Source organism: Teleopsis dalmanni, chromosome 2 (genome assembly GCF_002237135.1).
Source record: "Teleopsis dalmanni isolate 2A chromosome 2, ASM223713v2, whole genome shotgun sequence".
Taxonomy (NCBI): Eukaryota; Metazoa; Arthropoda; class Insecta; order Diptera; family Diopsidae; genus Teleopsis; species Teleopsis dalmanni.
The window spans coordinates 242,685,988-242,700,582 of NC_051847.1; positions in this window are offsets into that span (position 1 = coordinate 242,685,988).

The following is a 14,595-nucleotide window of genomic DNA, read 5'->3' on the forward strand; positions in this document are numbered from 1 at the left end:
CTCAAAATCAAGAGTAGCGCCATTAAAAAGGCAAACAATTCCACGATTAGAATTGTGTGCAGCACTTCTGGGAGCCCAACTGTTAGCGAAGGTTAAACAAGATCTTGCATACGATAACCACAAATCTTTTTTATGGACAGACTCACAAGTTGTATTATACTGGATCAACTCTAACTCAAATATTTTTCAAACATTTGTAGCACATAGAGTAGCACGAATTCATGAAATATCTAACGCAAGCCAATGGCGTCATGTAAGGTCCAAATTAAATCCAGCAGATCACCTATCAAGGGGTTTACAACCTACGGAATTACATTCCAGTCACATGTGGTTTTTTGGACCACTGTTTTTATATGGAAGCGAATCATCATGGCCAGGTCCAATTGCTCAGGAACATCTTATAACTGATCATTCTGAAACCAAAAGAAGGGCGCTTGAAATGCAACGCTCAACACAACCTTCAATCGTAACTTCAGCAATCACCAGCATTACTGAAGATTTCATCTATAAGATCAATTATAGAAACTCGTTTGCAAGATTGCAACGAATCATTGCATACGCACTACGATTTGTAAAATACTCCAAAGGCAAAGACAACAGGCACACTACCTCTTTAATATTAAGTCCAGACGAGTTGAACTCATCATTACAAGTAATCATTCGTATAATACAACAAAGCGATTTCAGGGAAGAATTGCAGCAATTACACTCAAATGGCACAGTGCACAAAACTAGTTCTCTCTCTAGTTTAAGTCCATTCTTAGAAAGTAACGGAATTCTAAGAGTCGGAGGTCGACTTTCATCATCACTTATAGCTTATGATACCAAACATCCAATGGTATTGCCATATAATGATCCAATTGTGAAAAGTGTTTTCGTTGATGTTCATAGAAAAAACATGCATTGTGGTGCACAAGCATTATTGTCACAAATCCGACTTCAATTTTGGCCCATCAAGGGAAAGATAATGGCTCGATCAACGGTTCAACATTGTGTCCGCTGCACAAGAAGCAGACCAATCACATTTCAACAAATAATGGGTCAGCTACCACCAGCTAGAGTTCAACCTTCAAGGCCATTCTACAATGCAGGAGTAGATTTTTGTGGACCATTTTGGGTTCACTACAAAATCAGAGGAAAAAGACCACACAAGGTTTATGTAGCAGTGTTTTGTTGTTTTGCCACAAAAGCAGTCCATTTAGAAGTGGTGAGCGACTTAACTTCTGATGCATTTATTGGTGCACTGAAGAGGTTCATAGCTCGACGAGGACATTGCAAAACGCTGCATTGTGACAATGCTACAAATTTTGTTGGTGCGAACAATAAATTAAATGAATTATCCGAACTGCTACGTAGAACTTCTGTTCAAAATAAAATAGTTCAAACATGCAGTGATAAATTAATCACATTTAAATTCATTCCACCTCGAACTCCACATTTCGGGGGTCTTTGGGAGGCAGCTGTTAAATCAGCTAAATATCATTTAGTTCGAAGTACATCAACAGCTTCATTAACCTATGAAGAGTTGGAAACGATCATTGTGGAAATTGAAGCAATATTGAACTCAAGACCATTAACACCAATGTCATCAGATCCAAATGATCTTGCCGCATTGACACCAGGTCACTTCCTAATTGGTGAACCACTCACTGCACCTATAGACACCAATGTTCATGGGACAAATCACAACCTACTTACCAGGTGGAAATTGGTTTCTCATTTGAGACTGGAATTTTGGAAAAGATGGAACGCTGAGTACTTAACAGAACTACAACAGCGACATAAATGGAAGGTTCCTGTTAACAATGTCAAAGAAAACATGATGGTCATAATCAAAGAAGACAATACAGCACCACTCAACTGGCCCTTAGGTCGGGTTACGAAAGTGTTTCGAGGCGATGATGGCATGGTACGAGTAGTGGAAGTGAAGACAGTTGCAGGAATTTGTAAACGGCCTATTCATCGGCTTGCTCCACTGTTTCGAGAAGATGAAGAGAAAGACGAAAAACGAAAACATCATTCAAACATAAGCCAGGAAGATACTTTGGTAGTTCCATCAAAGAAAATAAAGTTGCCCCAACAAACAACATTATTCGCAATTATTCTCACACTATTCTTTCTGCCAATTATATTGGGCAATCCTGTAACCACAACACAGCTTAATTCAAGTATCGGTCTCTACTTCGAAAATATGGGCACTGTTCAGATGGTAACAGGTGAATGGAAAATGGTTGTTTATTATGAATTAGCTCCGGTGCAGACTCAATATAATACATTCGTTAATGGAATTTCTGCACTAGATAAATTGTGCATCAAACTACAGCAGGGTTCGGCTTGTCACACGCTCGTAGGTACGTTTGAGCATACAAGAGATGATATCCTACAGGAGAAGATTTTATTAAACAACAGACGAGACAAACGAGGAGCCATAAACCTCGTTGGAAATGTGGCAAAGGCTTTATTTGGGGTTCTGGACTCAAATTACGCAGAGGATATGTCACAAACAATAAATCAGCTAAAGGAAGATGATAACCACCTAGCTAGATTGCTGCAGAATCAAACCTCCATAATAGATTCAACATTAAATATACTTAAACGTGATGAAGAAACTGTTAATAGTCAACTTGGTCAACTTCAAGATCAAATTAGCCAAGTACTAAATCGAATCGACAATGAAACCGAACAAATTAAAATTACGCAGATATTCATATCAATTGCAATACAATTGACACTGATGGGTGCTAATTTGCAAAGAATACAAGCGGAAATTATAAATGTTTTAATTGACTCTCATCACGGAAAAATAAGTCCTCTATTGTTATCACCTCAACAACTAAAAAATGAGATTAAGCATATAAGAAGTCATATTCCGCCATCTCGACGATTTCCGGTTAATCAAGATGATTTAGTTCAACTCTACAGAATAATGGAAATATCTGGAGCAGTAACTAAGGAACAAATCATATTTGTTATTAAGGTACCACTTATAGATTCCTATGACATGGAACTATTCAGAATATTACCTATACCAACAGTTATAAACAACACCATTTTAACAATCAAAAGTGATGTCTCGTTTATAGCAGTAAACACATTTCGAGATCAATACATTCCCCTGCGAGAAAATGAGCTAGATAATTGTCAAATTCCGAACAAGGCGGTGTATATTTGTTCTAGAAAGCATATAAAACTAGGCAGATACTCAGAAACTCATACGTGTGAGATAGAATTATTTAATAATCGAACCACAACAAGCTGCAGATTAACACAGTTATCCAATAAGATGGTTTGGACGAAAATGGAACAAACAAATCAATGGATATATGCTACAGTGAATAGAACTGAGATGTCATCTGTTTGCGGAACACAATTAAATCAAGTCACAATAGAAGGATCGGGCATTCTAACTTTACGACCAGAATGTACAATAAGAAACAATCTAGTTACAATTCAAGGTCATTACTCGTTGCCATCTGTAGTTCATTCATCATTTGTTCATGTAGAACAGCTTGCATCCATAACTACACCAAATGAAATAAAAACAATCATCAACAAGGCTGACGATCATCTTGAGACACAACTGAAAGAACTATCCATGTTACATCAAAGGTTAAAGGCTATGGATAAGTTTTCAGTTAAGGCCGAACCAGTTTCTCAACCACACCATATAATTAGTTACGTGGGAACTATTTTACTGCTGACATTGTGTTGCACTTACATAATATACAAATCTATGAAGAAGTGTAAACAAACCCGACGAAAAGATGATTCACCTCAATCTGAGTCCACAGCATATCCACAACCTACCCCAAGACGGCAACAGCTCGTTGTGGAAGTATAAGTAGTTGAGTTATTATTATACCACTCAACGGAGGGGAGAATGTTAAGGTAGAAATTAAGTAATAAATAAATTATTTCACATTGTTAAATTGTGTCATTCAATTTATATTTTAAGCAATTTAGCAATTGTGAAATAATTTATTTTGAATATTTATGTTAAGCTGAGGCAACAACTTAACTGGAGCAACGGTGAAATATGCAACATTGCATTTTGCATTATTAACAGTGTTCCAATTAATTTGTTGCTGAGGTATAATTATTATTAATAAAATTATTGCACAAAAATTGTATAAAAGAAATTGAAACAATAAAGAAAGTAATCAATCAATAAAAACTATTCTTTGATTCCCGTCAAACCTAATTCTGCTTTATATAGAGTAAGTTTCAAGTGCTTACTCTATAACCAATAAGCAATATTCAATAAGTTAAAGTGCTTATTGAATATCATAAGAATTAAGGCTTTCAAATTATACAAATAGAATTAATCATTTAGGCACTGAATTAAAGAATATTTAATTGCCTAATATATAACAAGAACGTGAAGGAACCGTTTTTGAGATATTGACTTTTTTTGACTGAAAGTTTTTTTTTTTTGGAGTAGACTCTTTTTTACTTACCTAGTGGATACCTAGGTAAATGTTGAGAATGGAGTTGGACCCACATGGTTTTTTCAATTTTTTTGCAAAGGTAATAGAGAGTTCCGGAAGATATATAGGTAACAACTTTTAGAAACTGGAAGTTAAAAATTAATTACACTTGATATGATGTAATGGTGTATATCGTATTCTAAAAAATGTGGAAAAAGTGGATATTATTTTATTTATAACCTTCCCGGAATTTTAAAATTCTCTTACATTTAGCCACATTACAAATAAATTACAAATCAAAACGATAAATCAGAGTATTATTACAATTCATACGTATATTTCTATATTTTGTATTGTACACATATAGTATGACAAATAATCTACCCCGAGGCGCTAAGTTCAATTCCATGGAAAGGCTTGTGCCGCTCTCAACTTGACAAGTGTTTACAAACATTGCAAAACAGTTGAACAAAACATTGTATTAAGTTTCGAAAACAAGTGCTGCGGTCGCAGAGCCCATTTATTATGCCACTTAAACATTGCTTAATTATAGCACACAACTAAAAAATGTTGTGCAAAAATTCATGCTAAAAAATTGTTTACTGATTTTTTAATGATATCAATTTAATCCAATATCACAACGGCGCCAAATTGTGGCCACAACAAAGCCCACTAAATTGTTATAGTCATTATCTTTTGCATATTCGCATTTCCAAGAAAACCAAAATGTTTTTAATTTTCACAAAAATTCACAATTTTTACAATACGAGTATTGTGTATGAGAAGTATCTAAAGCGAATGTTTGTTTCTTTCTTAGGCAATTGGAGACGTCATACTAAAAGGTATTTCCGTTAATGAAAACGTCATCATGAGTGCCTTGAAGAAACAAAAATAACTTATTGTATAAAAAGGTTTGAGTACAATTAAAATAGCCCCAATTATACACTCATACTTTATTATTATTGAATTTTTCAATCAGATAATAAGAAAAAAAGCTACATAGTTAAACGGGAATTACTCATTAATGCAATTTTAGGCATTCAATAATAATAAAAACAAAATTCCAATGAAATTACCGCAATTGCTGCGATATGATTCAAAGTTGTACTACAAAAAAAATATTTTTTTTTTTTATAAAATGGAATGAAATAAAATATCACAACAACAGCAACAACAGTATAAACTGTGTGACGCTACAATAAAACGACGAATTTGTATCTTATAGATACGTCGAAAGAGCCTTCGAGTGTGTACACAACATTTTATAGCACTGAATCATATATCACAAAAACAAAACAAAACAAAACGAAACGAAACAAAACAAAACGAGGAATTGTAATATATTTCGTTGCGTTGCAGTGGTGACAGTGCAGCAAGACCGACAACTGGTAAATTAATAGAAAAATTTTAAAAATAAAGTAACAAAAAATACAACAAATAGTAAAAATCAGATAAACCATTTTTATTGTCGTCATTCATTGCATTTAGCAAACTTACGATTAAAAGCGCGCCAACATTAATAAAAGACAAATATTTGGATTAAATGAGATTTACGATTAATGTACGCATTTTCAGGAGATATTGAATAACAGAAAGAAAAAAAAATTATTTTGAAAAGTCAGAAGGGTTCGAATAGAATTGAAAATGCAACAACAAAAATTTTAGTTAATTTATTGAAATTTGATTGACCATACAACGCTGTTTCGAATATTGCCAAGTACTCAGCATCAGTGGTTTTAGCAAATATTCAAATTTTTTTTAATTAGTTTATAGTCCGTATATAATTTGTTTGGACTGCAATTATAATTTTACAAAGTTAAATATACTAACGGACCTATTCTGTGCACTTGATAGATTTGTCAAATTCTTTAATAAAATTTTTGATTTTTATAAAGCAGAAAGCTTTTTGGTATTCTGGACACATCTTGACAAATTTCAAAGCTCAAGTATCTAGTGTTTCTTACCACACTATGGTGTAAAGTGTTTTGTATGAAAACTGTTCGTAATTGTTCGTAAAAAATGCTTGTAAAGAGCACATATTTTAAGTTGCCAAAAGCATATTTCATGCATTCAAATAACAATAAAAAATATGCTTGTAAAGAGCGTATATTTTAGTTAAGAATATTTGACATGCATGCAAAAAATAAAAAATGCTTAAAAAGAGCATATTTTTAAAGTTGTCAACAGCATTTTTAGTATTGACAACTAACAAGGAAAAGAGCTTTTTATTTATGTCACAGAATACCAAAACCTTTACAGCAGTCAATTTTGACAAGTGTCAATGTTTGACAAGTTTATAAAGTGCACAGAATAGGTCCGTAAATATACCGTACTTCGGTTAAGTAAGTTTCAATAAAAATGATATTAATTAGAAAGCATTCAAGTTTTCGTTAATATGCAATTATGCTTGGGTAGTTCGCTAATTAACTAGTTCATTGAAGTAGTTCATTTCAATCCGCTACTGAACCAAATTACCAATATAGTTTATTGCTTAATTATTAGCAATCGTTCTATTTGTTAAGATGCAAAATAACTAAATTATTTCTTTCACTTAAAAGCGCTACTGACGTAGATTATCAACATAGTTTATACTAGTTCATTGGCTGACTTTTAGTTACATTAATTTCATTTATAAAGATTTTAAGCAGGTACTGTATTATTAGAACTAGCGTTGTAGTGGGGCTTGGCTTTATTATGTATAATATACCAGACTATGCACAGGCCTGAAATAAAGCCTTGTCCTGGCGGTTCCGAGTATTGTACTTAATTTTGACAAAGAGAAAATTTTTTATGGATCAGCGAATTTTATCACAAAACCGCTCAAAAATTATTTAATTATAATATATATTAGAATATTTTGATTTGAATTTGCAGTTTAACAAGTTCAATTATTAATATTGAAATTTTATAATGTCCATAAAAATTAACAATAAATTGTGAATAAAGATAAATAAGTTTGCGGTTAAAGCTTTACTCAATTGAAAAATATATGTAGGAGGTTTGTAATAAATAACTAATAAAAATATAAAGTACTAAACTTTGGTATAGAATATCTTAAAATTTATATTAGCAATATGAACTTTACACTGTACAGTTCACTGTATAGATAATCTAATATACTCGTTAAATCGAAGATAAATACATTTGTTTTGCTTGTCTTCACATATGACAAATACTTGAGGATTACTATAAAAAGATATATAAGACATAGAAAATGTTTTGATAATGATCAAAGCGCAATTTAAAATTGAGTAAATGTTATCATGTTTTTAACATGAGAGATGGTAGGTTCGGTCTTGAATAGTGAAATCATAACACAAACTAAAAAAGCTTTAATGAATGTAACAAAAATCTGCATTATTGCTGGAGAAGATTTAATAAATATTTATTAAAGCTTATTGCAGTTCAAACACTATCGATAGGGTTCTATATTGATAGAGAATCAATATAGGCAATAGAATACAATGCTTGTTAAAAAGTTGAAGAAGTCTCTAATATGATATTGGCCACCATAGATTCAAAAAGTGTAATAATGTAGATACCATAGGCAAATCATAGCTATAGTTTAAATAGTTTAGTTTCGGTTCAGTTAGAAATACAAAAGTATTCCATTACTTATATGTTCTCCAATAGTTCAATATTGGCATCATTTGGAAGGAGGTTCTGACATAAGTAAACTTCATAGATTAGATTATGAATTGTGTGATTTTCTTTAATACGTTAATAAGAATCACGTATAGTCCCCACCGTATATTTTATGCTTGAAAAAGCAGAATTGCTACTTTATAAATATATTTAAAAGTTTTGTTCGGAAGGGATTAAAATATTATAACAAATGTTGGACGAATTTTATTGAGATAAAAAGATTTCAATTTAAAAAAAATTCTCTTCACAGAATGAATGCTCTTTAATTTAAAACACACTTTAGTATTTTTACTTCAGTATTTCTATTGTTAATTAACCAGGGGAGCATGGGGCTTCACCGCACTTTTAGCACCGGAATTAGTTTTATATACAGCGCGGTATATTTGATATAAGTTTTGCATATTTTTAACTTTGTTCTTGTTAAGATTTCCAAGGATTGTATTGTAATCCACAGTCTGGCAAACACATATCTGAAATTTTTTCAGTCTATGGCCAACATTTTCGTTTATGCTATTTATAATTAGCAGCTATAGGATTAGAAACTATTTGCTACTGTGTTACTACAAACAAATTCACATCTACATTGTTACTGTTTAAGGTATGCGCACCGTCGATTACTTATAGTAGAGGCTTTCTTTTTTGAGGATCTTGGTTAGCTTCAGGATGTTTCTCTAAATACCAGTTTAGGTATTGCCAAATGTTTAAGGTGATTTTCACCCCATTATTTCTTATATGCAACAAGTGACCCCACTGAAGTGAAGGATTAGTCGAAGTAGACCACGAAACGACTTGGGTCCTTTTTCGTCCTTCGATTCTCGGATGTTGTTACTGAGTTAAAGCTGGAGTGGCTTCCGTTCTCATAACTACATCTTTTGTTAATGCAAGCAGCTCATTTAGCTTGAGGCATATATATATATATGGTGGGACGTTGGGACAGCGCACTGTTCAACAAGTGGACCCACTGAAGTGAAGGATTAGTCGAAGTAGACCATGAAACGACTTGGGTCCTTTTTCGTCCTTCGATTCTCGGATGTTGTTATTGAGTTGAAGCTGGAGTGGCTTCCGTTCGCATAACTACTTCTTTTGTTAATGCAAGCAGCTCATTTAGCTTTAGGTTTCCTGCCAAGTCGTCACCAACCCAATGGTGTCCCAAGACAGTCTTCTTCCTACTTGCCAGTGCTGGACATTGGTACAATATATGCACCGTTGTCTCCTTTTCTTCTAGACATAGTCTGCAAGTGTCTTCCTCAGCAAGAGTTATATTTTTGAGGTGATACTTGAAGTTGCCATGTCCAGTAATTAGTGAGGTCAGCCAGCTTAGGGTGCTCCGAGAATAGCTAAGCACCTTTATCGCTTCTCTGGTCCACACTCAGAAATATATATAATCTGGTTTAATTAAACAGATTTCAAGTAAATGTCAGTTCAAAATATTCTTACTTGACGCATCATGTTGGTTCAACCATACCACATGTTGATTTCTATATCTTCTTTACCACATAAGTGAAAATTTCTCTAACAAAATTATCAGGGTAATTTAACAAGTATGCAGTTGGAGCATATTTTTTGCTGGGTGCGGTAACAATGGGTGAGCCCATTGTGTCCAAAGTGGATTTTTAGAATCACTGGTATAACCTAAAATACTACTAACACAACCGTTTTTATATGATTCTTATAGTCGTTTTTCTAGAAAAAACTTTTTGATATATGTACCTCCTTTCTTTTTTCATCTGTTAATAGAATTACTAATTTGTGGTTACAACTGTTATATATGTAGACGGAAGTCTTTTTATAAAATGTTTTAATTCATTTGCTTCTATGTTTATTAAAAGAATTTCCGCCTCGATTCTTCCAAATGGTTTTGAATGATATTTTGGTATGATGTGACCGATCAATGATTATTAACCAAAGGATGAGAATGAAATAAATCAGTAAATTTTAAAATATTCATCTTAATTACTTTTAAGTAACGCAATTAATTAAAGTCATGTACTGATGTTGTGTTCGAGTTAATAAAACAACAACAACAACAACAACAACAACAACAACAACAACAACAACAACAAAGAAAAGAAAATAATGACAGCAACATTTAAAAATTTTTAATCAATTTTGTAAACAAACATTAAAAAACCATAAAAACATAAAAAATGTCTACAGCAAAGATTATAACTGCATTAATTGTACAAATTGAATATTTTATTGCAATTTAAAACAATCAATTCATAAACCAATTAACGAGCGATTTTTTCGACTGAGGCCAGCATAAAAATTATACATTTGCCGGGGCAGCAATTGTTGCCGATGTTGGATGTTGGAGTAGATACAACTCTTTTAACGAAACTTAAAAGAGTTGTTTTTTAAAAAACTTTAATAAACAAATAAAAAATAAAGTACAAAAAAAAAATTTTTAATAAAAATATGCAATTCAAAAGTATAATTTTTTATTTGGTTTGATTTTCCATTGAAACGATTGTATTTGTCCGTTTGATATTTAATGCATATTTATCCATAATTTTTGCATACTGTTTTATTGGCGCCATGGAGCACAGATGACAATGTTGACATAGTGCAATGGAACATGGCACCAAAAATTATTTCTTTTTTAAATTCACATTTGCTGGCTCTACATATTCAAACCGACCATCACTGATCAATGAGTTTAACAAAAAAGGGTGAAGCCAGCACAGCCAACACAGCCAATGGCAACAATAACAAATAACACAGCATCACAGCATCAATGGCAGTATCTATAGAGCCGTATTAATGGTAGCAGCAATAATCACAGTGACAACAAACAACTAACCAAGCATACAATCAGCAACAATTATTCAATATGCAAAATTGGTAAATTAAGTCTCGATTTTTTCAGACTTATTTATACTTGCAGCAAAATACTCAGCCCAAAATACTTCCTATTGCTGTTAGCATATCCAGCGCAGCAATATTGCTGGTGTGGCAGCAATTCTGTGGTATTTGTTCTGTTCTGTTCTGTTCTGTTGATAGTGCTATATTGGTTCTTCATGATGCTCTTAAAAACGAAAATATTTTGGAGTGAAGTGTGTACACAAATATTTTTCTTTTGTAGCAACTTTTGACTGACAGTTTATTTTTATGGTATGGTTTTGGTTTTTTTTTCTCGTTATTCAAAAATTTGTTTTTGTTCGTGGCTTATGAAAGATATTTGCAACATTTGAAATTTAAATTTAAATGTTTTCACAAAATAAAGTTAGTTTCTATCACTCTGGTCTGTTTGGGGACTTTAATTGAGTTTCATTTTTTAAAACACTTGAAAGGTTTCGGAAGTAGCAGGTGAATCCAGTGAGTGTTTGAAACTTGTTATTTAAAAGGAAAATGTACTTGAAAAATAATTTATTCTTTAAATTAAAATTCAAATTGTCACAGAAAATATAGTGTACGTATATTTTATTAGCTTAAATGTAATTTGGATTCATATAAAAACAATAAGAAATTAAAAAAAAAAACACTTGAAAAAATAATTTCAAAATAATGTCAAACCAGATAAAAACAAATTTTCTTCTATATTTCTTTTTCCTTTTATTGTCATTGACAGAACCAATGATATAGAGGGATTAACGGTGGTACGTATATTTTCGCACAGTCACAAGAAAGAAACAAGCTAAACATAGTGACATTAACATGATATTGTAAGCCCGAACAATAACAAGAGCTCTGACATTGCTTACGGTTACCTTATGTTATCACCAGATATGAGGCGGTAATAAGCAATAATTATTTATAAAAATTGTTTCTAAAATATATTATAGAATATTACTAATATATAAAATTTGTTTTCTGTTTATTGTATAAAGTATTTATGTAAAAAGACACAATTGTTTAGTTGAAGTAACACCTTACTTTAAGCAGTAATTTTAGTTGTTCCTTTCGTAATAATTTAACTCGGCTTTCGAAACGTTTCCTTAAAGAATTCCAAAAAATCTGAATTTTTGATTGAAAAAGTTTGACTAATAAACATTTTTGAATTAAATAAAATTTGTTTTAATAATTTAATTTAAAAAATTTTTAAACTACTTCACTAGTCAACAAGTTGTGGTTGGTGACATCACAGTATCAACAAGAAAACATGTTCTATTAAATTAAAAAAAAAAACCAAATGATAGTAAATGTTTATTTTTCCTATAAAGTTTAATTAATTAAAAATAAAATAAAAAAGAATTTATAATTCTTTTTATAAATAAAAATTATCTAGGACTTATCTAGGATTTTTTAGTCACCAAATCAGGGGTATAGGGTTTACATTTCCGTTTTATTGAATCTAAGACTTATATAAAAACATACAATTTTTAATTTGTTTATATGAAAAGTTAAAGCTGAAATATAGCATCTTCATCTAAATTCTAAAAAACTAAAAAAAAATCAAAATATCATGCTAAGGAAGATATTGTCCTAGTAAAATAAAACGTTGATGTATACAAATGATATCTTTCTATTGAAATCAACATTAAGTACATAAAGGTTATAGCATCTAAATTACTCAGCAAACCAAATAGTCATCTCAACAATTTTTTCACCCATTGAAGAATTCAAGCATAAAGGATAGTTTTGATGATATTCGATTTGTAATGTTTTAAAAAAATAAAGGAGTATAAGAATAAAAGAGATGTACATGGACAGATTTCCCTAGTATCAACCAAATAAAACGCACGTAGGGGAAGGAGTTAAGTAGCTAACTGTCATCAACTCCATTTTTATATGTAAAGTGGTCATAAATTTGTGCTATTACATAAAAGTTGAAATAACTACTAGAAAAAAACTATTTCGCAATTATTTCTCATTCCAACTTTAGATTTGGTTATAGTGGCGAACTTAGTGATCCACTAACGCGTATTGCCTCAATAATTTCTAACTTTAAGAACAGTTCAAACAATTTTGAGAGAGAATAAAATTAATTTTGATTTTAATAGTTTGCTTGCTTTTTTATTTTTGTTGTTTTTTTTTTAATTTTATTTTATTTAATTTTCTCCAGATCGTATTACTAGCATTAGCATTAATACTAGCATTATTATTAAGAATCTCTATATTATCTCATATTAATTGATATGATTAAATTATCATAAAATATATATACAAAATATTAACTTTTTAACAACATTTTGTTGGTAAGTTGGTTGATTGCAGTGCCAGGCCCTCAGATAACTTTCATATATCTTCATTAGCGATTTTTCGCCGTTTTGCTAGCATATTTCCCGCAAGTACCCCTAATATAGAAAAGTACAGCCTAAATCCATGCCGTCGAGTTTAGATAATTTAATAGGTATTTCATCTTTACTGATGAACAGTCTGATAAACTGTCAATGAAGTATTTTCCTAAAAACCTTCTTCTTCTGGACGCCAAAGCAGGTATTCACAGAGCAGGCGTGTTTTATGCTTTCTTTTCCTACAGGTTTCCATAATTTCTGCAGTGAGGATAATGAGGAATGCGCAGTTTCTCTACGTGGATTCCTATATGCTAATGACCAGGAACAACTGCAGTAAGTCTTACAGTTTTGTTATTCTTAAAAAATTTAATAAATTGTTAGAAATGCTAATAAATTGTTGATCTTGCTTGAAAATCATATGTTCTGCTCATAAAATCATAAAATGTACACGAAAAACAAAAATAGTGGCTGCCAAATGATGAAATATTAAAAGTTTGTTAAAACTTTAAATGCAAACTGTGTTTGAAGCTCATTATTAAATTTAATAGCTTCAAATTTAACAATAATGGTATAAAATAACTGGTTAGCGATAATTTAACTTATTATTTCGCGTTTACATGCAATACTGTCGTATTCATTTCCTTTACAAAGTCCCTTTTTTTAAAGGTGCAAGAGCAAAAAAAAAAACGGACAGGTGCCTCACACAGGTTTTATTCAAAATTTTCAAGACCCCGAATATTTGTAAAAAAAATAAATTATTGGCTTGCTCGTAAAGTATAGTCGTTTCTAACTTATCAATTTATTATATGGTGTCTTTTCTTCGTATTACTTAAAAAGGACTTTATTTTGTATAATCTCGTGATTTTTATTTTTTATAAATTCATTAACATAAGAGGTCACACTGTAGAATAAAAAAAGGAATGCTAATGATGCTAATAAAACAGGACAAGGACTAAGTAATAATTATTGATTCTGATTAAGACTAGGAACCAATTACGTTTTCTCAAAAATTTTAAATGGTGATAATAAATTGCAGTGAAAATAAAAATAATTTCAAACTTTTTTTTTATACAGGGTTATATTATGGTTCACAAACTAAACGTAAAAGAAACAACCTAAACGTAAAAGAAAGAGATTTCCATCAAATTTTTATTTTAATATATCGTTTAAACCTTGTTATTAGGTCTGATATAGAGCATCGTTTAAATGGTTTTTACTGGAGAGTTCTGCCCTAATTTGATAGGCGTTCATTTTCGAAATACCAAGAGTTTAAAAATTGCATAAAGTATAAAAAATAAAAAACGAGTGGTATCAAAGTGCATGATCACACGTCTCGATTAATTTAA